We start from the raw sequence: 27,475 nt of genomic DNA, 5'->3' as shown, positions 1-27,475 counted from the left end.
TATATATCCACACACACATGCACTCGCATGCTTCAATAACCACAACAAAGAACATAAAAAAATAAAGGAAGACACAAGACTTGACACATGGTAAACTTAGAAAGAAATGTTCAGGCTGCAGAGGAATATAAGAGCAAAGACCCAGGAAAACAACTTTTAGGTAAGTAGAGCCTCAGACAGTCAAAGAACTTGACTCCTTGCCTTCTCTGTTATTCATGCTATCTATGCCTTGTCATGAAAAAGAAGAATGAATTGAGAGCTACAAATCAGCCTTGTGCTTATGGTTAGAAGGTGCTGTTTATATGGCTCATATTTGGACTGCCCTTTGCTGGACGGTAGAATTTGTCTGTCTGGAGATCCTCAAATCTCAAACCAGAAAGCATGCTGCTGAGAACCAATGGACTTAGAGGAAGATGAAATACTACCTTCCCCACTGTATTCAGTTTTGCTTGGTAAGCCTTCAGGAAGCATAAATGGACATGGGGCTCCCATTAAGAGTTGAAGCTCTTAAGTACATTTATCTACCACTTGGCAAGCTTTGCCTAGGGGTACCCACCACTCTCTCGTCTCTTCTATGGAGGAGACAGAAAAATATGATAGTTAAGACCATGGACTATAGAGCCCCACTGCCTGGGTTCAGTCCTTTCTGAGCATCAGTTTCTTACCTATAAAATAAATATAATGATAGGACAATATTTTAATTCTCTTGTGAATATTAAATGAACATGTACATAAACCATTTACTTATCACAGGAGAAGTAATGGTAATGTCAATGCACTGATGTTTTCTTTCATTGCTTCCAATCTCCTAAACACAACTAAATATGTTTTGACACAGGTTATGGAATGGCAAGACTTTGGTAGCCTAAAGAAGAGTCGTTCAACATGATTAAGAACAAAATGTGAAGGTAAGGTAGACCTGAACGAGAATATTGGTTTTGCCTCTTAACTAATTCCATGATCTTGGTTAATTTAAAGACTTGAAAGCTTGAGTTTTCCTATTTGTGAATTACAGGTAAGACTGCCTTACAGGATTATTGGGCAGGTTAAAAATGATTGATATATGTAAAATATTTAGGATGGTAACCTGCAGAATAACTATTTAGCAAAAATAACTCTGAAACTATTATTTTTATTATATACTAGAATTGTAAATAAATTGTAAGTACACCTAGATACCTAGTTGAAGCTATATATTTTGTGAGAAATCTATCTATTCATCCATTTATCCATCCATCCCTTTAACTTTCTCCACTCTCTCCATTATTCAAGTGGCAGCTAGACCATTCGATGCTTCTGCCTCAGGGAAATGATATGACAGTAGAAAAGAAAGATAGGCAGCATTTTTCTGGCTCTGAGTTTCAAAAGCCAAGACCCTCGAGGCAACAGAAATGACTCAGTATAGACTATCAGTTTGGGAATAAACTTAATGATAAAAGAACAAAACTCACACCCTAAGGCAGTCTACCTCCTACAGATTGGGTTGAGGAAATGATGTATGCATAGATGTTAGTAAATCCAAAAGAAAGTGGGGTCCCATGCCCTGCTCTCTGGGTCAAGCCCTGGAGAATTACTAAAACTCCAAGATTTGCAACATCTGAAAGCAGGGATGACTTGTTTCCCACAATGGAGAGTGGGCTAAAGGAATACAAATATCACCAAAAGGAATGTCTTCATGCTGTATATAGAATGGCAAAGCCTAGGTCACCCCTCCAAGAGTTTACCACTTCCAGTGAGCATTATAATATGAAAACTGGGAAAGCCACTGGAACTGAAGAGACTTGCAGAATGAAGTAAGGGGTGCTTTAGCTGCAACCTGTGTGGAGTGTCTGCAGATGACCTCAAGGGAAAAAGGATCATGCCGCTATAAATACATATCATCAGCATTACATACCCTCTAATCATCTTCTCTTCACAATGAGGCCATGGCACTAAATAAGTCTTCTAGAACTTAGAAACAGCCATGGAAAAGAGGGCATCTCAAAATAAATGGCATTACATTTCTGCCAAGTTGACAAAATAAAAATTAAGCTGAATCACAGAAGAATAAACAAATTTATGTTTCTCACACAGGTAACTTTTTGCAAGGACTAGAATTACTGCCTGCTACACAGATGAATAAACTGACACTTGGAGAAATGAAAATGAATTGTGTCATGTGACACTGTCCTCTGATAGCCAACAGAGCTACTTCAGCTCCATAATGTGTTAAGAAATTCTGACCTCTGGGCGCCTGGGTGATTCAGGGGGTTAAAACCTCTGCCTTCGGCTCAGGTCATGATCCCAGGGTCCTGGGATCAAGCCTCACATCAGGCTCTCTGCTCAGCAGGGAGCCTGCTTCCTCCTCTCTCTCTCTCTCTGCCTGCCTCTCTGCCTACTTGTGATCTCTCTCTGTCAAATAAATAAATAAAATCTTAAAAAAAAAATCCTGACCTCATTTTATATATCCACATTTATGGAAATACTCCAAATCTTGAATATATTATGGGATAACTGACTTTCAAATTATTTTTAGCATAGACTTTTTCCAAAAAATCTTATGCAGAATCCCAATATTGAGAAAAGATAAACAGAACTTCCTTTGATTGAGCTGGGAGTAGATATAGTCTGACTCCCTTTAGATATCTCTAGTAATCAATAGAGCTTTGAGGAACAAGTGGAAGCCAGTTTAGTGGAAAGTCTACTGTATTAGTCTTCTCAGGCTGCCATAACAACATTCCACAGGCTGGTGACTTAAATAACAGAAATTTATTCTCTCACAGTTCTAAGGCTGGAAGTCCCAGAACCATGTACCAATAGGGTTGGTGTCTGGTGAGACCTCACTTCCTGGATTACAGACAATCAACTTCTCACTGGGTCCTCATGCGACCTTCTCTATGTGCATGCCCTGAGAGAGAGAAAGAAAGAGAGAGAGTGGGTTCTGATCTCTCTTTCTCTTCTTATAAGTACATTAATCCTATCATTTTAGGGCCCCACTCTTATAATCTCCTTTAACCTTAATAGCCTCTTTAGAAGTCCTATCTCTACACATTGGGAGTTATGACTTCAACATATGAACTTTGTAGAAATACCGTTCAGTTCATAACAGCCACCCTACTGAAAGTTTGGAAACAAGAGAAATGCTCTCAACTCTGGTTCTTATCAGCTGGTCCCAGAGTAAAATGCCACAGTGCTCTAGGATGCAATTTCCTCCTTTTTTCTAATGACTAAAATGAGCTAAATATTTCTAGATCAAAATGTCAAAATTACTTAAATACATACAAAATTTTAGGTCAAAACAAAATTCTGTCTACCCACTCTATCCACCTTTGGCTGTGTTACACAAATTTTGCACACTATTTACTCCTCTTCTTTGCCTTTTCAACTAAGGAAAGTGCCCAGTTTCCATTACTACCCTCCTCTGAAATAATATTTAAATATGCTAACACTACTAGTCACCTGGACATGAAGAGTATACTGTCTCAGAGCAACCCTTCCATAGAGAACTATAAAACAGACAAATGTCACAATATAGTTATTTGAAGGTAGTGGGGAGCAAAAAGGCATCAAAGACTTTAGCAACCATAATTTTTAGAGGAAAGAAAAATACATTCAGGTGAACTGGCATTGTGTTCTACCTCCTCTTTGAGGCATTTTATCATAAGTAAGTGGCCCAAAGACAAGGAAAGCCAAGAAGAAAATGGTTGCTCAGAGTGTTCAGTAGTCACATGCATCTAGGTGATGAAATTTGGATTTCAGTACTACTAAGGCAACAAGGCCTAATATATTTGTGAAAATAGATGACAAAATGAACCTATTAAAAGATAATAAAATAGAAAGTATAGTATTTAAAAAACCATAATGACTAAATGAAGAACTCAATAGATAGATTAAGCTATGTTAGACACAGCAGCAGAAAGGAAAATATCCAGATGGAGGCAGGTTACAAAACTGTAAGAGACATATAGGATATCACATAAAGGACATCATATTTATATCTAATATACACATAATTAGAGTCACAGAAGGGACAGAAGCAAGGTTTTTTTTTTGTTTTTTGTTTTTTTTAAGATTTTATTTATTCATTTGACAGACAGAGATCACAAGTAGGCAGAGAGACAGGCAGAGAGAGATGGAGAAGCAGGCTCCCTGCTGAGCAGAGAGCCCGATGTGGGGCTCGATCCCAGGACCCTGGGATCATGACCTGAGCCGAAGGCAGAGGCTTTAACCCACTGAGCCACCCAGGCGCCCCCAGAAGCAAGGTTTTAAGAGAAAATAGCAACAAAATTGTCCCCAAATAAGAAAAAGTATCAAGTCATAGAAGTAAATAATAGTGTGAACCACATGCAGGATAAATTCAAAAAAGAATATATCTAGTTTTAACACAGAAAACTGCTTATTCATATATAAAAAAAGAAAAACTGCTTATAACCAAGAAGAAAAGTAAAATATTAAGAAGGCAGAAAGAGATTATGGTTTATAGATAATTATCTCCCAAGGAGCAATATCAAAATATACAGCTGACTTCTCAAGAGAAACAATGAAGCCAGAGAATAACAGAATGCAATCTGAAAGTTCTGACAGAAAATAACTGTCAAACTATAATTCTAAATTTGGTAAATATTTCTTTCAAAAACATCAATGATAAAGGACATTTTCAGATAAACAAAAACTGAGAGAAATCATCAACAAAATACTTTAACAATGGAATTATCAAAAGATGTTCTATAAATAAAAGGAAAATAACCTCAGAGAGAAGCTTATAAATTCAAGAATGTATGAAGAAATACACCATGATAAACATATGGGTAACCCTGCATGAATACTGAGTGAATAAAATATTAAAAATCAGTCCTGTGTGGTTTAGAATGTACAGAGAATTAAGGGCAATAGAAGTATATATTTGGAGAAGGTAGTAAATGGAAACAAATTACCCCTTGCATTGTTAGAAAGGTAGGAAAAAGAGTAATCTGTAAAAAATCATAATAAGTCAAGGATGCATAATGTAATATCAAACTAAAAGAACAATAAAGTAATATATAACTAAAACATAATAGAAGGAAATAATAAAATATTAAAAATAATTACCAGGTTAGCAAAAAAGAAGGTAACAAATTGAGAAAAAAATAGAAAAGATGATGCAAATAGACAATTATTATAAGGTAATTGCATTAAATGCAAATAGAGTCATTATTCCAGATAAGAAATAAAAATTGTCTGGCCAGAAAAAAGTAACTCCAATAGTATTTTGTTTTAAATATCAAGATATGTAAAGACTGATAGTGAACAAATAAGGATGTAAGCAGTAACCAAAAGAAAGCCAATTTAACTACCAAAGATCAGATTAAATAGATTTTAAGTTAAGAAGCATTACTGAAGATAAAAAGAAATTCTTTATGACAAAAAGTTCAAGTGACTAATATTTAAGAGTTCTAAACTGGTAAACACCTAATAACAGAGTCTTAAAATACATAAGGCAAAATCTGCCACAACTAAAAGGAGAATCATATAGTCAATCATATAAGACTTTTAAAATTACTTTTAGCAACTGATCATATACAATGACAAAAAACTTGTAAAGATATAGATTTTAAACAACATAGGGACTTGAGATTCTCTCTCTCCCTGTCCCTCTGGCCATTTCTACCCCACACCTGCTCTCTCTCTTTCACTCCTTCAAATAAATAAATCTTTAAAAAATAAATAATCAATACATCTTGATCCTTTCACATATAATAGAAAAATATATTTCAGTTGGATTCTAGAACAAAATGTAAAAGTAAGACAATAAAGCTTCTAGAATACAACAAAGGATCATTTTGTTATGACTTTAGGGAAGGCAAAATTTCCTAAGCAGAAGATAAAAAGCAATAAGCATAAAGGAAAATATTGGTAAACTGTATTTCATTAAAATTAAGAAGTTTCTTAAGTAAGAGATACAAACTTCCATTTAAAAAATAAGTCATAGAGATGAAAAGTATAGCATAGAGAATAAAAAACAAAAAATAAACTTAAGAAGTCTTTATGATCAAAAGACACCATTACAATTTTAATGAAAAGGCAAGCCATATAGTGTGGAAATATATTTACAATACATTTATCTGGAAAAGGACTTCTATCTAAAACAAAAATTGATGAGACAAATAACCCAGCTTAAAAAAAAATGTGCAAAAGACATGAAACATCACTTTACAAAGCAGTGTGTCCAAAAAGCCAATAAACTTCTGAAAAGAAGCTTGACACTATTAGTATTAAGGAAATGGAAATTAAAGCTGCAAGTTAACCATATCCCCACCCCCCAAAAGGTTAAAACAGAAAAAAATAAAGACAAGGGAAGAAAAGAAAATATTGTAATATCAAGTATTGAAAGGATATGGAGAAAGAGAAACTCTCATACATTAGAAATACTATGTGATAATCTCTTTCTAAAACTGACATATGCATTACTTATGACCCCAGCAATTTCACTCCCAACAAAAATGCATGCACTTATAAAAATGTACACAACGGCATTATTTCTAGTAACAAACAGCAACAATATAAAATGGAAACAAATGTTTGTCAATAGGAGATTGGATAAATAGAAGTTTATTCATACAATGGAATTTCATATAGCATTGAGAAGGAGCAAACTACATCTACACTCAGACACAGGATGAATTTCACCAAGATAATACTAAGCAAAAACTTTAGAAACGTAGGAGTTACCTTGAAAGGAGGTGACCCATACAAGGCACTAAGGAAAGTTCTGCTGCACTGATAACATTTTATTCTTTATCTGACTGCTGATTGTATGGCTATGTTACTCTGTAAAAATGTTTTACTCTGTACAACTGAAAATTATGCATGTTTTATGTATGCTATAATGCCAACATTGAAAGTGAGAAATAACAGAAGGTAATGGAAATATAGAAGTAGTTTTGCTGTGGTGGATAAAATCATCTGGGTGAGAACACTAGCATTGACTCTACGTGGAAACTTGAGAAAATATCATTGGTTAACTTCTGTAAGGCACCAGGACTCATTTCCATGCTAAACTTTTATTAAGTATCCCAGAATTGAGTAACACTGTGGGGGATAAAATAATGTCTCATAACCCCAATAATTTTTCACAGATCTTAGTGAAAAGTCAAGGCATACACACCCAAAGTAAAGAACAGTCCTAGTAGGACTGTATTAAAGACATAATTATATAGAAAAGAGGGTAATATACAGATACCACGAAAACAGAGTAATCAGTATCAGAGGAATAAGGGCAGAATTCACAGCGTATTGAGAGGCCTTTGGATGCAAAACATCAGAGGGGTACAATCTTTAGTTTGACCAGGAGGATTTGCATCTGGTCACAAGGATCCCTTAGAGAATATTAGTTTGTCTGATTGTCTGTAATACGGACATTCCATTCTATATTGCTTTTTGTAGACTTCTTACAGCATATACAGTAAATAAACTGAACTATTCTTTAAAAAAATAAAATTTACGATTTACTTTCTTTGAACTCAGTGAAGGAGGATTTGGGCTGAGTGGCATAAGCAGTGGCTGAAAAAATGGGCCTTGCCATCCTGGTCACTCCAGAACATCACTCTGTCTTCCCCAGGCTCCACAGAATGGCACTGAGAGTTCATTTAAAGCTGGAGAGACCCGAAGGTCAAGCTTTAAAATGACCCCTCATGGCAGATTTTAAGACCAGGGTTGTTTTTATTTATTTATTTTCAAACTGCACTGGCTAAAAGAGTTAATTCCCCCTAAACCTTAAAGCATCAGATGGGCTCGCACCTTCCAAGGACTCTTTTTTTCTTTAAAAGCACAATTGTTGTTCAGTTTCTCTCAGGTGCAGATTCATTAGCTCTTGACTGGCTCTCCTTGTTTGCCGACTACTTGTGGAAAAAGCCATTTACCCTGGTGAATGTCAAGGTTAGTGCAAACTGTCCTTGCCATCAGTCTCTCTGGCAGAAGGTCAGGGATAAGCTTTCCTCAAATGGGCAGCGTCAAACAAAGCAGAGACAGACTTAACTCACCAAAAGAAAGAAAGGAGGCCTGCTCTGGGCTTGATAAACATTCCTGTGGGCTTTGAGGACAAAAGATTAACTCATCCTTTGCCACTTCAAGAAATGCTCACTGGAAGGTGCCTTAAAATATCTGGATATTTTCGAGCCCATGACATATGTTTATAAAGTAATAACTATCTGTATCCATATGTTTATCTATGTCCATTTGCATATCTGTGTATCTATCCATCACCTTGTTTGTTTAAACAAGTACTGTAACTTGCAAAATGTCCACTTTGGAAGTGTATCCCATTATCCTAACCTTGTTCTAGTTGATCTTTTTTTTTTTTTTTAAATGTAATTTCTCCTCTCAGTTTACTTTCATAGACAAGTTGTAAATCACATGCGGAGAAGAGCTGCCATAGTCCGAAATAATTAGATCTTAATTTATTTTCATAGGATAATCCAATTTTGAGTTTGGAAGGAACCTCAAGACAAACCTAGTGCCACCTTCCATCCAACAAATAAAGCCTCTGCAGAAATCTTGGCAGCTTGTCACCGCAGCCTCAACGTGGTCACTCCCAGTGACCAAAACACCCCTGCCTCACAGGAAGGCTGTTCTGGGATCGGGGAAGCTTTTATTGTTACAAAAAAAGCTTTGTCTTATATTTACTAAAATCCATCTTCTTGGGAATATAACCAGCTGGTTCAAGTTTTGCCCTCTAGTATAATAAAAGGGCCAGTCCTTCTTCAACACGATAGCCCTCCAAATATTTATTAGAATAATCGTGCATCACGGAGGTATTTTCTTCTCTTGGCTTACTAGCCCACTTCCTACATGAAATAACTGCCTGGCAAGGCATTTTTCTGGGTGGGCTCCTCTGAATGACCACTAGTTTTTGCAGTGTGCCCTTAAAATGTGAGACCCAGAAATGTGAACCATATTTCAGATGTTGGACCATGAACTTCATATGTATTTAGGTATAATATATATTGTGACACATTATGTCACACACACCCTCACACACACACACACACACACACACACACACACTTAAATTCTCCTCACACTGATTTACTGAGGAATCAATTAATACCAGAAAGACTTTTTTACATAAATTATAGCCAAGCAGATTTGTTTTCATATTTCCGTATTCCAATCACAAATCACACACCAGGTATCTGATTTTAGTCACTGTATCATATTTTTAACTTAATTGTTTGCTACCCACATCAGCTACCTGTTTTATTAACATATGAAAGCCCATTGTCATTCTTACGGAAAAGTACTCGGGATCCTATATACTACTCTCTTGGACACACTAAGAGAATACCGTACTCTTACTATTTTTCTCTGAGCGTTTTGGTGGGCAATTTTGCTTCTCTATTTCAGTTACCTTCAGAGATCTTGGACAAATCACTAAGTTATCATCCCTTGCATAATTTTAATGACCTACACATTTTTCCAACAAAGCAAGTCCTGTTCTTTGAAATGGATCATCACTTAGCTCACCAAACTCGGTGCCATTAGAAGTACTCATGGGTACGTATGTCCCACATGAATTAGAAATGGGACATCCATGAGGGGCTTCTTACATCTTCTGCATTTTGCATCTTATATATGATCTTGGTTTTGCTTTCCTACAACTTTCCCACATCTTTTAGATTTTAATCTCATAAATTTTTCAACCTCTCTAGAATTCCTCCACATCATACAATTATCTAAAGAATTAAAAAGTGTTCCTTCTTTATCTTTTCCTCCCTTACCTTTTCCTGTGGCAAGGAGACAAACTATTTCTAGAACGTGCAACCACTGAGTATTTGAGGGAAGAAAACTAACCTAGGGCACCACGGAGTATACTGATGTTTCCTGCAGTGCCCACACTTTCTACATGTCCACAGGAGCTACTGTTTCATGTGGCTTCTTCCAGAAGCTGTATCATAAGTTGTCATGGTAGACTGCCTGCTTGTGTTATGTATTCACTCCTGAATAACTTGATTTTTGTTTACGTCAGCCTGGTGACTCTACCCTCCAACCATACTCTTTCTTTCCCCACCTTCCACGGTCTTATAGTCATTGACACTAACTTATACTACTGAGTGCCAGTCTCACGTTTTGAAAAAATACCTAAAAAATTCCAAGAACTTTAGAAGGCTTTTCTCTTGAGTTTTTTCATCTTCTGTAGAAAGACTCCTGTTTTTCTACCTGCATTTACCCCCCACCCCGTCCCGGGCTCCCACTGCTACCATATTGTTCGGACGACACTTAGGCCTAGAAACCTGTTATAATTTTTTGACTAGTTTATTTGACTCTACACTCAAAATGCCCATCTATCCTATATGCAAGCATAAAATTTACTTTTGTATTTATTTCCAGACTCAAAATCTCTGAGTTTTTTCAGTGTGTATCAAAAAAGTTTCACCTCTTTAACTAGATCATCCTAGCAGCAAAACAGCTATAAGCACAATAAGACTTACTTATGTTTGAAAAATATAGGTTGCATTATAATAAACATAATTTGAGCCACATTGATTTTCTTTATATTCTTCTCCTTAAAAGGAGTCTTCCCATTACTCAGGTTTAACAAGAATGACCCATTTAGAACTGCACAGCCCTTAATAAGCCCTGCATAAAGATCGTCCATTTAGATAATCCCAGAAAATGCATATAAGACACTCAATGTGTCCAGGAAGTGCCAAGAAGGAAACAGTTCTAAGCTGAGTTTATTATTACCTTTTATTTTAGTGCACCCTCATTGCTACAAGGCTTCACCGGGCCCTTTGGTGCTATGTGCTGAGGTCCCCAAATGTTCGTCCTCATCCCCTCTCCCACTATTGATGGCATAATCTGCACAGGTCGTGAGGGGAGAGGCTCACTCAGAGACTGCACCTGCTAAAAGGAGGAAAATCAATTTTCATCATCCAAAAATACAGAACTGCTGGCACACAAACTAGTTGCTCAAGGTCCCTCGGGTCTGGAAGGGGAGTCCCACTAAGAAAGACATATGCTTGGAACAGAAGTCAATACTCTCTCCATGTAGCCTGAATAATAAGGGAAGTGGGGAATGAAGAGGTAGAGGATAGAATGTTGCCATGCAATTCCCCAATTCTGCAATAACTACAGATGGACTTTAGAGCCAATATTAGGTGGGGATCTTTCTAAGAGCAATCTATACATTTTGATATTCTAAATGTTCTCAAATGCTAAATTCAGCTGACAGGTACAACCCATTGTGATTTATTTTTACTGTGTTTTTACTATTCTTTACCACGTTTTATTACTTTTTGTCCTATGAGATTCTTTTTTTATAATTGGTATTTTGAGTTGGAATTTTATCATTTGATACCAGAGATGATTTGTTGGGAGACACAAAACATAGATTTGCATTACTGAAAAATAACCTCACAGGGGGGCTGATAAAACCACAAGCCCATATACCCTGACATGTGTTTAAGCATATTTGGAATTCATATTTTAATTACACAAGCAATGCCCAAACACACATTTGTTTCATAAATTGAAACAATATGAACCGAACAAGTAAAAATCTCACTTCACATATCCCCAACCTGACTCTAGTCCAAAGAAACAGTCATTGTAACTGTTATGATTTAAGTGTATCTTCCTGTTTTTATATTATTCATTTATCTAAAATACATATTCACATATGTGTTTAATATATAAATGGTTTACCTTTGCAAAAATAAGGCAGTACTCAATTCTGTTCTATAATTTAAGTTTTCCACTTAATTTTTTTTCTTATTTCAGTATTTGTAAATCCGCCTTATTGCTTTAGATTTCTGAATAGTTTTGCATAACATAGATGAACTTAATTCATACAAATATTTGATTATTATAATTTATTAGCATCTTTTACCCCTAGTTTTTCTCAATTACCAGAAAAAAAAAAAGGGCACAATGAACATCCTTTTACTTGCTTCTCTATGTGTTTTGTAAGCATTGCTCAAGAGTAAAAACTGAGAAGTGGAAATTCCAAGTCAAAGTCTTGAGAATTTTGACACAAAAATGACAAACTGCCCTCTAAAAAGGCTATACACATTTACATTACTACTGATGGTTTGCATTTCCTTACACACGCTCAAACACTATATAGGTGTTTCTAATCCTTCAAAATATTTTTTCTTACTTAAATGTTCTTGATTTTTTCTAAGTTTAATGTCTATTTAAATTTCTCTGTCATTTGACTTGTTCCAGTGTTGAACTTATTCACTTTTTTTGGATAATATATTGAGATATATTCTTTTCTTGTTCAGTCTCACATCTGCTGCTCCCCTGAAACACATAGATAGATGATAGATAGATAGATAGATAATTCTTGCTCTTTTTATATATTTCAGTTATTTTCTTTCAGTGTGTCATTTATCTTTTTTTCTTAGCCTATGGGATCTTGTCATACTGAAGATTTAATTTTTATGTCATAAGATCTGTCAGTCTGTCCTTTGTAGATTCTGAGATTTTTTCTTTTTTTCCTGCTCTAGAAAGCCTTCTAACACAAAGGTTTAAAATAACTGTCCTAAATCTTCTCCTTCAAAATATGCTTAAAAAAACCTCATGCCTTCATCATTTCATTCAAATATTTACTGAAAATGGGTATTGATGTATATGAAAGATATTTTTTCTCCACTGAGATGATCATATATTGTTTCTTTTAATCTACTAATTATACCAACATACTTTTCTCGCATTGAGCTATTCTTGCATTTCTGAGATATATTTTTCTTGTTCAGGATTTACTATTATCTATTAGTGGATAAAATTTGCTTGTATTTTCTATACTTATCTTTGATAAATCTGCTTACACTTGCATCTAGTCTTAATAATAAGGTTGACTTAGTTCTGTTTCTTGTTTGTTTTATATTGTTTTTCTCTTGTTTGGGAATTAAATGTACTAATACTATAAACAGATTCATAAAGTGCCCTTCATTTTTTTTTCTCAGTTCTGGAATAGCTTTATAATGCATGGTTTTCTTGAGACTTTGGAGAATATATGGTAAACTATTTAGGCATTTTTAGGTAATTCATATATTAGAAAAATAGAGAAGTGCACAAAATATATTTTAAAGCTCAATTATTAACACAAAGTAAAACTACATGTAATTTCAATCCAGATCATGAAACACTACTACCAGAACCCAAGATGATCTTTCATACCTTCAAGTTACTGCACTCCTCTTCCTCCTCACTTGCAATCTATACCTTACATTTAAACATTATAGTTCATTTTCCTGCTTTCGAACTAAATATAAGTGAAATCATATGGTTTGGGTCCCCTTTCATGTGTAATTTCCTCTGCTCAACATTATATGTTTCTGAATCAATTCATGTTTCAATGTGTAGCAAAATATATATCCATTTCATTGCCGTTGAGTATCTCATTATACAGATACATTGCAATTTCCTCATCTAATGTTTCATCTGATGTTGTAAAATGGATTTTTTTGGTAAAAAGGCATTTTTATTTTTTTAAAGATTTTATTTATTTATTTGAGAGAGAGAGAACACAAGCAAGGGGAGTGGGAAGGGGAGAAGCAGGCTTCCTGCTCAGCAGGGAACTCAATGACACGGGGCTGGATCCCAGGACCCTGGGATCATGACATGACCGAAGGCAGACACCCAACGACTGAGCCACCCAGGTGCCCCAAAATGGCATTTTTGAACTATTAACATCCTTTGATGTGTCTTGGTACATATGAGCATGGGTTTCTATAGGATGTCCCAAGGAATAGAAATGCTTCAGCAGATAATGCCAACAGATAGAATTATTGACATCCCAAGCAAGCAGTGACCAGCAGTGATAGTCATTTTATTCTTGCTATCGCTTTCCATTATGTCTTTTTAATTTTAATTAGTCTAGAAAATATACGCCAATATATCAGTTATTTCAATTTATATCTTCCTCTGAGCATCTTTTCATATGCTTTTTGGTAATTCAGATATTCTCTTTTTGAAGTATCAAGTCCCCAAGGTGGGAGGTTGTGTGTTTTCTAGAAATTTTATAATCTACAACCCGGATGAAGTTGACTTTGATATTGATGTGAGGTGAGGGTCAAAACCCCTTTTTTTCCTTGTATGAATATCCAGTTGACCTTGCAAAGTTTACTGAAAAGGGTGCTCATTCTTAACTTTTCTACAGGGATCTCCATTACAAATCAAGCCTCTTTATATGCATGTATCTGGTCCTGAATCTAAGTATATTTGTCAATATCACATACTATTAATTACTTAGCTTCATTTTAAGTTTGATGTCTGATAGGACAAGTCCTAGCAGGTATTCTTGGCCCTTTTCCATATAATTTTTTTTATTTTTTAATTTTTTAAAAAGATTTTTATTTATTTATTTGAGAGAGAGGATGAGTGAGAGAAAGCACAAGCAGGGTGAAGGGCAGAGGAGGCAGCAGACTCCCCACTGACAGGAAACCTGATGCCAGACTCCATCCCTGGACTCCAGAACCCTGACTGAACCGAAGACAGAAGATTAACCGACTGAGCCACCCAGGTGTCCCCATATAAATTATAGAACTAGCCTATCAATTTCCATAATGTAATCTATTAGAAAATTTGTTTGGGATTATATTAAATCTAAATATCAATTTGGGGAGAATTGATATTTTTATTATCTGGGTCTTCCAATCAACGAACATGCTATTTCCTCTATTTAGAACCACTTTATTTTCTCTTAATATTATTTTATCATTTTCTGTGTAAACAGTGTACATATTTTCCATTAGATTTGCTTTAAATAAATTATAATTTTATGCATTAAAATGGTATCTTTTGATATATTTCATTTTCTTTTAATTTTTTGAGGCTAGTATACAGAAATATAATTGATTTTTAAATTTTTGCTACACCCATTTAATTCCAACAACTCATCTAAAACTTTTTTAGATGTTTATGATTATAGTTGTATCATCTTTAATAAAGAGATTTTAATTCTTTCTTATTTTTTTAATATCTTATTGCCCTTAAAAGGAATTCCAGTAAAATATTGAATAGTACTGGACATCATCTTCAAATCATTCCCAATCTTGAATACCTTTCAATATTTCATTACATTTAATGGTATGATATTGCCACAAGTTTATTTATAGTTATATTTTATCAGATAAAGTAAATTCCTTTCTTACTGACTCTGCTAAGTTTTCTTTATGTTTGTTTTAATCAGAGGGCAAATTTCTAAAATTGTCTTTTCTGAATTTATGAAAAAATATATTTTTATTTTCCTTTACTGTGTTGATGTTAAATTTCATTAATTAATTTTCTAATGTTAAACAGTATTTTTGGAATAAAACCAATTTGATCATGAAATATGACCTTTTTTTATTTATTGCTGCATTCACTTTGCTCCATTTTTGTTTAGAAGTTTTTATCTATGTTTATAAGAGAAACTGACCTGTAATAGTCTTTTCATAATTCTTTGTCAGCTTTGGTATAGAGGTTATGTACACCACATAAATAGAGTTGGAAGAGTTCCCTAATTTTGTGTTTGTTTTCTCTTCTCCAAGAGAGCATGCCTAAGATTTTCAAGCTTTTCTCTTTAAGTGGTAAAATTCACTCAAGAAGCCATCTGGCCATAGAATATATTTTATTTTCTATAGAAGACTTCTAATAAGGAAGTCATTTCTGTTTAACAGTTATGTACACTTAAGTGTTTTATTTCTTCTAATTTTCATTTCTGTAAGAGAAATTTTCCATACGAATTTGTGCACTGAATGTTGTATTTTTAAATGTTTAGCACAAAGTTGTGCCTAACATAAGCATTTATTACTAGTAAGATCTTTAGTAATGCCTTTCTTTTTCCATTCCTGATTTTGATGTCTCTCTCATCAGTTTCATTCAAAAACTAAAATTTACCAATCTGGTAAACATTTCAAAGAGTTAACATTTTTTTGCATGTTTTTTCCTATTTCTTTAATTCTTTAATTTAATTTCTTTAAATTCAGTTCTACTTGTAATTCTCTTCCTTCTCCTTTCTTTGGATTTCACATTTCTCTTTTGCCTATTTTCTTTAGATGCAAGGTCAAATGATTTTTTGATCCTTATTACCTTCTTATATAGGCATTTAAGTCTATAACTACCCCTCTAATTTCCTAAGCCACAATCTGCAAGTTGTATTTTCATTATCTCTCATAAATTTATAATTTCCTCTGTAATTTCTTTTTTGACTCAAAGTCTACTTAGACATATACATCTTAATTTCAAAACATATGGGAATTTACTAGTTATCTTTTTGTTTTTGTTTTTCTGCTTAATTTGCTATGTGGTCAGAGAACATATTCGACATAACTACAATCCTGTGAAATTTATTTAGACTATCTATATGAATCAACAGATAATCTATTTTGGTTAAGGTTCTATATGCACTTCATATGCATTCATATTCTGCATATGTTGGATTCAGTATTCGGTATCAGTCATATCATGTTCATTAATTGTGTTGTTCAAATATTCTATATTCTGTCTTCTTTCTGTTTTACTCTCTGGTTTTATGTGTTAATTTAGAGAAGTGTGTTCAAATGTATCACAAAGATCATATATTTATTAGACTTTTTGATAGTACTTTGCCAGTTATTTTTGTTTTATATATCTGGGTATGTGTTAGGTAAATACACACATTTATGATTATTATTCCTTCCTGAGGAATTGAACCTTTTGCCATTGTGAAACATTCTTCTTCATCTCTGCTAATGGTTTTTGCTTTGAAGTCTTTGATAATAATATAGTTACACAATCTACCTTTTGGTTAATGACTGCATGATATGCATTTTCTATTTTTAAAATTTCACCTTTCTGTGTCCTTACATTTAAACTCTCTTAATTTGCATTTAGGTGGGTTTTACTTTTTACTTGGGCTGATAATTTTGTGTTGTTTAGACCATTAGGTCTATTTATAGTGAAAGTAATAGCTAACATCATTTGTTTTCAAATGTAAAATCTTACTATTTCCTCTAGGTATGTCTCACTTCTTTGAACTTTTTCTCCTTTTTGTCTGATTTTGGATGAACTGAGGTTTTTAAAACCTGTTTATTTCTTCCCTCTATTACCTGACATTATTTACTTTTGTTTTTTAGTATGACACTAGAAATTAGAGCATAAGTTCTTTTTTTTTAAAGACTTTATTTATTTATTTGACACAGAGAGATCACAAGTAGGCAGAGAGGCAGGCAGAAAGATCTGGGAAAGCAGGCTCCCTGCTGAGCAGAGAGCCCGATGTAGGCCTCGATCCCAGGACTCTGGGATCATGACCTGAGCCAAAGGCAGAGCCTTAACCCACTGAGCTATCCAGGCACCCAATAAGTTCTTAACATATAAAAAGTTGATATAAAATGGTACATTTTCCCCCCAGGCATTTCAAGGACACTTTAATTCCATTTCCCTGTTTCATATCTTCTAAGTTTCTATTTTCTATTTTGATTCTGTGTGTGTGTGTGTGTGGGTCTGTAAAACCCTAAAACATATTATGCATTTAATTTTTATAGTTAATATTCATTTAGATGTATTCACGTTTACCTTTTTGTACTTTTTGTCCTTCTTCATATATTAAATTATTTTACTTCCTTTTTTTTTTTTTAAGATTTTATTTATTTATTTGACAGCGAGAGATCACAAGTAGATAGAGAGGCAGGCAGAGAGAGAGAGAGGGAAGCAGGCTCCATGCTGAGCAGAGAGCCCGATGCGGGACTCTATCCCAGGACCCTGAGATCATGACCTGAGCCGAAGGCAGCGGCTTAACCCACTGAGCCACCCAGGCGCCCCATACTTCCTTCTGAAAAATACCCTTTGGAATTTCTTTTCATATATTACTGTTATATATAAACCTTTCTAAAAACTATTTTTCTGAAAATATGTTTATTTCAGAAGGAAGATTTCACTTGTTATAAAATTCTAGGTTGGGGCACCTGGGTGGCTCACTGGGTTAAGCCTCTGCCTTCAGCTCAGGTCATGATCTCAGAGTCATGGGATCAAGCCCTGCATTGGACTCTCTGCTCAGCAAGGAGCCTACTCCCCGCCCCCCCCCACCACCTGCCTCTCTGCCTACTTGTGATCTCCGTCTGTCTGTCAAATAAATCAATAAAATCTTTAAAAAAAATAAAATAAAATTCTAGGTTAACCTTTTTGTCTTTCAACAAGGCAGATACATTTCAATGTTTTCTGACTTCCATTGTTTCTGTTGAAAGGTCTGCTGTCAGTCAAGCAGTGGTTCCTTTGAATGTAATTTGTCTCTTTTCTCAACTGCTTTTGAGATTTATTCTTTGTCCTTAGTTTTCAGCAGTTTTATGACGATAGGTGTGATTTTTTTCATAAATTATTTTACTTGGGACTCATTGGAATTCATATGTAATTTGTTTTTATATTTCAGGTATTGTCTCTTCAAATATTATTCCTTAAACTCTCTTCTTCTGGATATGTCTTAGAATGTACGTTAGACCCTCCTTTTTTATGTCTTTCCTCTCACATTTTCCTTCAGTTTGTTTTTCTGTGTTGCATTTATGACTTTTTCATCTGACCTGTGTACTAGTTTCCTATTTCTGTTTTCAAATGTACCAAATATGCTATAAGTCTGTACACTGAGCTCTCAACTGTGGTAATTATACTGTTTGATTCTAACATTTTCATAAAAGTTTTAAAATAGTTATTTTTAGCTCCTAGTTGTCCTTATTTATTTTCACCCTAGCTTAGTGAATCAGGTGTCAGTAAATGCACTGGAATAAAAGTGGCCTTAGACACTGGGCTTACCTCTCTGTATTTCTGATTTCTCTTATGTTTTGGTCTGATGAATTCTCAATTTCTTACTAGATCTCCAATGCCTTCAAGCACTTAAAAAAAATATTTTATCTACATTATTCAGGGGTTTTCCAATAGGAAAATTGTTTATATTAGCTATTCATTATTACCAGGGCTGAAAATCCAGAGTTGAATGACTTTCAAAGTCCTTCAATGGTTATTTAGTTAAGAATACACACACACACACACACACACACACACACACACACATTCATTAAAATATGCCCACACACAAACATGTTCATTAAAATATCCATATAAATAGAATTAATAATTGTTGCCTTAAATATGCTCAATGTATTCTCTTGCTATTATATAAATATCCTTCACATCTGTGGTTATATCCCCTTTCACAAATCAAATGTTTATGTAGTATTTTCTTCTCAATAAGACTTGCCAAAATGTGATTTGCGGACAACATAGATTTACATATGTATTTTTATGGGAACAGTTATTAACATCATTGGCGAATTCCACTGTTACTTTATTTTGGATACTACCTATTTTGATTTGGGTATCAGGCTGAGACTAGCTTTATTAAATGAGCTGAGAAATATTCCCTCTCTCCTACTTCCCAGAAGATATTATATAGAACATTTGCTGATTCTTTTTTAAAGATTTAGTAGTGTCCTTCAGTGAAGCCATCTGGGCCTGAGGAATCCTTTTTCAGAAGATTTTTACCTTACAGATTCAATTTCCTCATTAGTTATAGGACTGTTCAAATTATCTGCTGCATGTTGGGTGAGTTGTAGTGATCTGTACTCTTTGAGAAACTGATCTACCTCATCCAAATTCTCAAATTTATGTATGTAGAGTTGCCCACATTATTCCCCTATATACTTTTAAAGTCTGCAGAGTCTTTTATATCCTATCTCATCCTTGATATTGGTAAATTGTGTCTTCATTCTTTTCCTATTAGTATTGTTAAAGGATTGTCAATTTTATAGATCTTTTTAAGAACCCAGATCTTTTGATTTTGTCCATTGTCTTAGTATTTTCAATTTATCTGATCTCTGTTATTATTTCCTTCTTCTTGCTGCTAATTTAATGTGGTCTTTTTTTCCCCCCTGTCTTCTTGATGTTGAAGCTTAGATTACTGATTTGAGATTTTCTATTTTCTAATGTAATCATTTTCTGCTATTGCAGTAAGGGACCATCTGACAGAAAGAAAGAAGAAAGCATGGACCCACTGTCTCCCATCCCTCATTGATAAAGGTACTCAGTATTCCCAAGATGTGTTACACAGTTCTGAATTAGTACTTCCTGCAGTGTCAGAGAAGTTCCTCCTAGTATCCCATGTGAAGGCAACAGTTAGAGACTCTATGGATTAGGGAGAGTACTCGAGTGAAGCTCGTCACTTTAGCAGTAGTTGGAAAAACAGGCGTGCATAAGATGTGTTCAACATAACCTCAGTATCTCAGATTACTTCCATCCTTCTTTTCTCCAACCTGAGCACACAGCTTTATTCCCTACAGCTCTGTGTGGTTAGAAAGTCCCCATATGGGATGCCTGGGTGGCTCAGTTGGTTGGACGACTGCCTTCGGCTCAGGTCATGATCCCAGAGTCCCGGGATTGAGTCCCGCATCGGGCTCCCAGCTCCACAGGGAATCTGTTTCTCCCTCTGACCTCCTCGCTCATGCTCTCTCTCACTGTCTCTCTCTCTCAAATAAATAAATAAAATCTTAAAAAAAAAAAAGTCCCCATATTTCAGGGTTCCTAGGTGGTTCAGTTAGTTAAGTGGCCAACTTTTAATTTTGGCTCAGGTCATATAAATATCCTGGGATCGAGCCCCACATCAAGAAAGTCACCATACTGCAAAAACTGTAGGCTGACAGAAACAAGGAGGAGAAAGGGAGGCTGCAGTTTTTTAGCTGGGCACACTGTCACATCCAACAAGCAGGGCATGTGTCTATAGGGAGAAAAAATGAGAATGGAAACCAGAAATTTCTGTCACAATACTTAAGGAATGTGAAGCTGGAACAGGGCATCTCTGTGCCTTTAGCTTTCCTTTTTGAAGGTCCTACTCCCCCAAAGTAATTTTATTTCTTACCTCCCACTCTCTCATTTCCTCTTTTTTGCTTCAGACCCTCGTATTCTCTTTTCTAAAAATATCTCAAAACTGATAACTTCCCAATTAATCCTCCCATCCTAGATGATTCTGCCTTTTGCCAAAAGTAAGATTTTAAGAGGGTATGAAGTTCTCAAGGCAGAAAATCAGGGCTCCATCAATGTTTAAAGAGAGACTAAGAAAGAATAGACAGGGTGATTCAACACTAGGTATTGTCTATTGTTTCTGTGTTAAGACTAGAACTGCATTTTGATGGGGCACAATGCTATTAGCTCATTCTAAACACTGCTCTGGGTTTCTGTTCACCCTGCATAACATATCCCCAAATCTTTATGTCAGCTACTAAGAAGAGGCCAGCTATGCTCATTTGGATCCCAATTTCATTTTTTTAAAAGATTTATTTATTTATTTGAATGAAAGAGGGGGCAGAGGGAGACATTCTTTAAGCAGACTCCCCTCTAAGCAGGGAGCCTCGTTCGGGGTTCTATCCCAGGACCTATGAGATCATAACCTGAGCCAAAGCCAAGATGACACTTAATCAATTGAGCCATCCAGTTGTCCCTCATTTTTTTTCACAAAATATCTGCAAAAAATAAAATAAATAAACATTTTTTTGTACTCTTAGAAGGTACAGAGCAGCCCTTTTATTCCCATTTTCTCTGCTCTGAGTCATCCTCTGTACTAACTAAAAGTGGAGACAGGCAAAATACAGTCAGTATACAAATAAAGAGGAAGAATCAAGAGGCCTGAAGAAAGATACAATGGATCCCTACCTCTTACAAATCAGGAACAGTCAACATCTACCTCAAGACTATTGGCCAGCCTGGTTCCTCGCTCAATCTTATCCAAGTGACATTTATTTTAATAACAATTTAAACTCATTATGTGAATTGCACAATTCTATTAGAATATTGTTATCCCATGTAAATGCCATTAGTTCCACAAATGAACTACTCTATGTGAAACTGCTTAGAAAACTATAAAGCACTTTACAAATGGAAGAAAAATTCTAATGTCCAAGAGAGAAAAACATTATACTAAACTGAAACCATTAAATGCTAAAGTACTCACTGATGCAGCTCCAATTCACAACTTCACCCTTTTTTGTATGAAAGGTAAAGGGAAGTGAAGTGTTTTCTTTGTAAGTCCCATTTCTGCAACTAAGATTCTTTTACAACTAACATGTAGTTTTATTTTTTGATTTGTTTTCCCATCTTACTCAACATATTTTATATCCCTTCTGTCTTCTTACAAAGTGCCACTTCGTTGAAGGGGGAGGTAGGGTTTTTTAGGAAGTTTTAAAATATGCTGTTAATGAATGAATGGACAACTAATTACTTGCTAAATGCATTAACTCAAATCTGGGTCTGAAATTGCTTCAGAATTAATTTGGGACATATGTGCACATCCTTGCTTATATTTGCAGAGGGCATGATACATGGATTTCCTTTTGTATATGAAAAAGGTTTTCCTTTTTTATACAGAAACCTGTCTATACACAAACACACACACACACACACACACACACACACACACACACACACCCCTCACTGTAGGCTTATCTTACTTTTCAATCTGTATTATTAAAAAAAGATAAATTTGGGGTGCCTGGATGGTTCCCAGTCATTAAGCCATCTGCCTTTGGCTCAGGTCATGATTCTGGGGTCCTGAGATGGAGCCCTGCATCAGGCTTCTTGCATCAGGCTTCTGCTTCTCCCTCTCCCCTTCCCCCTGCTTGTGTTCCCTTTCATTGTGTCTCTGTCTGTCAAATAAATAAATAAAATCTTTTTTAAAAAAGATAACTTTCTTAATTATGCTACTCATATATTGATTTCATTCTCTTTCACTTATTCTATCCCTCACTCCCACCTCTTTCTCTTTCTCTCTCTCTCTCTCACACACACATGCACACACACACCAAATGTGATCTATGTACATAAGTAGGAGGATTATAAATGAACTATACACCAACTGAGCAAACACACAACTTCCATTCAATGGATCACAATAGTAATTATTCCCCAGACCTAGATGATTTCTAAAAATGCTTTTACTTCTCTTTTCCCAAAACTCATTTCTTCCTACTAAATAGGAGGCCTACTAGAGTATTTTTCTCTCAGTATAGAGACTGGATTTTCACTTTAGTTCAAACAAGAACTCTTTTATAAACTTTTTTTTTTTTTTTTTTTCCCAAGAGATTTTTATTTTATTTTTTTTTTTATTTATTTTTTTTCAGCGTAACAGTATTCATTCTTTTTGCACAACACCCAGTGCTCCATGCAAAACGTGCCCTCCCCATCACCCACCACCTGTTCCCCCAACCTCCCACCCCTGACCCTTCAAAACCCTCAGGTTGTTTTTCAGAGTCCATAGTCTCTTATGGTTCGCCTCCCCTCCCCAATGTCCATAGCCCCCTCCCCCTCTCCCAATCCCACCTCCCCCCAGCAACCCCCAGTTTGTTTTGTGAGATTAAGAGTCATTTATGGTTTGTCTCCCTCCCAATCCCATCTTGTTTCATGTATTCTTCTCCTATCCCCCTACCCCCCCATGTTGCTTCTCCATGTCCTCATATCAGGGAGATCATATGATAGTTGTCTTTCTCCGATTGACTTATTTCACTAAGCATGATACGCTCTAGTTCCATCCACGTCGTCGCAAATGGCAAGATTTCATTTCTTTTGATGGCTGCAAAGGAATATTGAAGAACAAAGTCAAAGTTGGTGGCATCACAATTCCGGACTTCAAGCTCTATTACAAAGCTGTCATCATCAAGACAGCATGGTACTGGCACAAAAACAGACACATAGACCAGTGGAACAGAATAGAGAGCCCAGAAATCGACCCTCAACTCTATGGTCAACTCATCTTTGACAAAGCAGGAAAGAATGTCCAATGGAAAAAAGACAGCCTCTTCAATAAATGGTGCTGGGAAAATTGGACAGCCACATGCAGAAAAATGAAATTGGACCACTTCCTTACACCACACACGAAAATAGACTCCAAATGGATGAAGGACCTCAATGTGAGAAAGGAATCCATCAAAATCCTTGAGGAGAATGCAGGCAGCAACCTCTTTGACCTCAGCCGCAGCAACATCTTCCTAGGAACAACGGCAAAGGCAAGGGAAGCAAGGGCGAAAATGAACTATTGGGATTTCATCAAGATCAAAAGCTTTTGCACAGCAAAGGAAACAGTTAACAAAACCAAAAGACAGCTGACAGAATGGGAGAAGATATTTGCAAACGACATATCAGATAAAGGGCTAGTATCCAAAATCTATAAGGAACTTAGCAAACTCAACACCCAAAGAACAAACAATCCAATCAAGAAATGGGCAGATGACATGAACAGACATTTCTGCAAAGAAGACATCCAGATGGCCAACAGACACATGAAAAAGTGCTCCACGTCACTCGGCATCAGGGAAATACAAATCAAAACCACAATGAGATATCACCTCACACCAGTCAGAATGGCTAAAATTAACAAGTCAGGAAATGACAGATGCTGGCGAGGATGTGGAGAAAGGGGAACCCTCCTCCACTGTTGGTGGGAATGCAAGCTGGTGCAACCACTCTGGAAAACAGCATGGAGGTTCCTCAAAATGTTGAAAATAGAACTACCCTATGACCCAGCAATTGCACTACTGGGTATTTACCCTAAAGATACAAACATAGTGATCCGAAGGGGCACGTGTACCCGAATGTTTATAGCAGCAATGTCTACAATAGCCAGACTATGGAAAGAACCTAGATGTCCATCAACAGATGAATGGATACAGAAGATGTGGTATATATACACAATGGAATACTATGCAGCCATCTTGTATAAACTTTTAATAGCAGTGATAATTTTAGGGGTCCATCCATGGATATTTTGAATATGGAACAATTTCCTCTGATGAAAGTTAGCCAGCATTAGGGTCCCATTAGCATTCATATTCACAGATAAGTATTACATTTTCCTAGACATTTTTAAAAACTTAGTTCTCAGATGATGGCACTGCCAAAAAATATGACCTCTCCAACTAGGTTCTCCTCTTTGGTGAGACTTTCCAAGAACTTAACATCAGTCTTTCTGTGAGGCAGAATTCCCAGCTTATACTAGTCCAATGTCTTTTACCTGTCTGCTGCATCTGGTCTTCAGTGGCCTTATCAGTCATAACCACATCTTAATTGTCCTTAACCATTACAATGCAAATATTTCATATATGTGTTTCAAGTAGGTTTACTCTTCCTGGTTTATCCCAAGATTTAATGGGAAAAATTGAACTCAAACACCATTCTTCAGCTGGGCCCATTTCCTTAGTGAAACCTATATTAGTCCATGTTACAGACCGAACTGTGTTCCCTCAAAATCCTTTTGTCGAAGCTCTAACCCCGAATGTGGCTATATTAGGAGATAGGGCATCTAAATGACTAATTAAGGTTAAATGAAGTCATAAGGGTGAGACTTGAATTTAATATGGCTGCTGTTCCTACAAAAAGAGACACACACTAGGGGTGTGTACACACAATGGAAAGATGTTGGGAAGATGCAGTGAGAAGTAGGCCATTTGTAACCCAAGAAGAGAGTCCTCAGGAGAAACCAACCCTGACAGCATCTTGATCTTGGACTTTAAACCTCCAGACCTGTGGGAGTAAATTTCTGTATTTCAGCCACCCACTCCATGGTGTTTTGTTATGGCAGCCTTAACAAAATAATACAGTCCATTTCAAAATCTTGTAAGTAGTTGCAAGTTGTAAAAAAGTCCACCAAGATCTTCATGCTCATTAGGAGTGCAGGGATGCTGCTGTCTAATGACCGCCCCACTCTTCCTTCCAGAGGATTCTTAATTTGTCCAATATTCTTCTCTTCTAGTCTGGTAACAGATATCAACTGCCTGTCCATGGAAATAACATGGAATCCAGAATAAGCGAACTACAGCACCCTTCACCTTGGCTGGTGATCATTCTGGAAAAAAGCACATGACCACACTGAACAAATCAGAGCCCCTCTCTGTTTTATGTTTTTCCTAAAACAGACCAAAAAAAAAAAAAAAAGAAAAACAACAAAAAAAAAAGGAACTGTTTCTTATTTGGTCAAGAGGGTGTAGAGATGTAAGCCTACAATATGGAGAGAAAGCCCCTCCAGATTAGAAAGAAACACACAGAAGAAAGGGGGGGTGGAGAACTGGAAGAGAAAGAGATGCCAGCACTAAAGTCTCAGGATCAAAGCATCCCTGAGATTACCCTCCCCTTTCCACTCTTTGTTTATGGAAATAAATACATTCTTCTTTTATGCCAAATTTATTTTGTTTCTCTGTCATTAGAAGTCAAAGAGTCCTTCTAGTTTACAATTATAAAGAACATGAAAATATTCTTCCTTATCTTTCTTTCCCATTTGTGATCTGCTTTCTGACCTTCCTACCATTTGCTAATTCACCATTCTTTCGGGGCTTGGCCAGGAAAATAGCAGGAAAAAAATTGGGGGAAATCAAAGAGAATAAAATAAAAAGAGAAAAAAGCAGATAACTAAATGACATTTCCCCTTATAGTTTACAGCTCTGAAGTCATTTAAGTCCATTCAGAAGTGGGAAACAATTAAAAATTAAAGAACTAGGGCATAATGCCTAACCAGCCGATTCAGAGTTCCTGAGCTCAAACTCTATAGATATTTCCTCAGGGCCTCCCTCCATAGCGTTTCAACCTAAGAGATTTATTAATATTCCTTTTTAGCATCCTCCATGTATCCATCTAGCTCCTGATATCCACATGGCTGCATATCCAATAGGCCTCCATACAAGTACCCCACTTCTTTCAAGCAGCTTACTGCCCAACAAATCTTTATCCCTGTTGTGTCCCTCCTATTCACCCCCTTGCACCACAAATTCTTGAAACATTGTCTTTTTATATCCTTCTTTATTCTCCCCCAATTAAAACATATCAGATTTGCAGCCTATTCCCTTAGGGGTCCACTCAGTGACCAGTTGGACTAATTTGGTCAAGTAGAGCTAAGATGTTACTGGTTGATAATGGATTAATATTTTATTCTCCCAGAGAACATTAACATTTTTATGGCAGCCTCAAGCAAAAGGTGTTAACCACATGGGGATGTCTGGTGTAGATGTGCAACAAATATGTGGGAACTGATGATATTTTAGCACCCCTCAATTCACATCATGCACACACCGGCATGTCTACACATCTGGTCAGTCTTGCCCTTTGGGGGGATTCCGTGTCTACCACCAAAGAGCTTTCTCTTCTGTAGGAACCATTTGCCTTCCTCTCCCCCAGTGACCTTCTCTTTCCCCCCGCTGGCTGATACCATTGTTCACTTTCCTTTCCTCTATTATTGCCTTTACCAGTGTCTATAGTTTTATTAACTCAGTAAATTTAGATTCTCTTAAAGAGCACATCAAAAGTTCAAGCCATGCCACACAGCCCTAGAAACAGTTCTTGAAACAGAAATGATGACTCCAAAGTTATTTCAGGTAAGAACTAGCAAATGTCATCAGAATGTTCCTGGTCATTTTATTGGCTTTAATTGAATAGTTCCCCCCCCCCAGAATCTACGGTTTACTGGGACCAAAGATAATATGGGAAAGTTAAATGGCAGAAACATGGCTCACAAGAAATGTAATATGGGCAGTTA

Source organism: Meles meles, chromosome 15 (genome assembly GCF_922984935.1).
Source record: "Meles meles chromosome 15, mMelMel3.1 paternal haplotype, whole genome shotgun sequence".
Lineage (NCBI taxonomy): Eukaryota > Metazoa > Chordata > Mammalia > Carnivora > Mustelidae > Meles > Meles meles.
Note: the sequence above shows the minus strand (reverse complement) of the source record.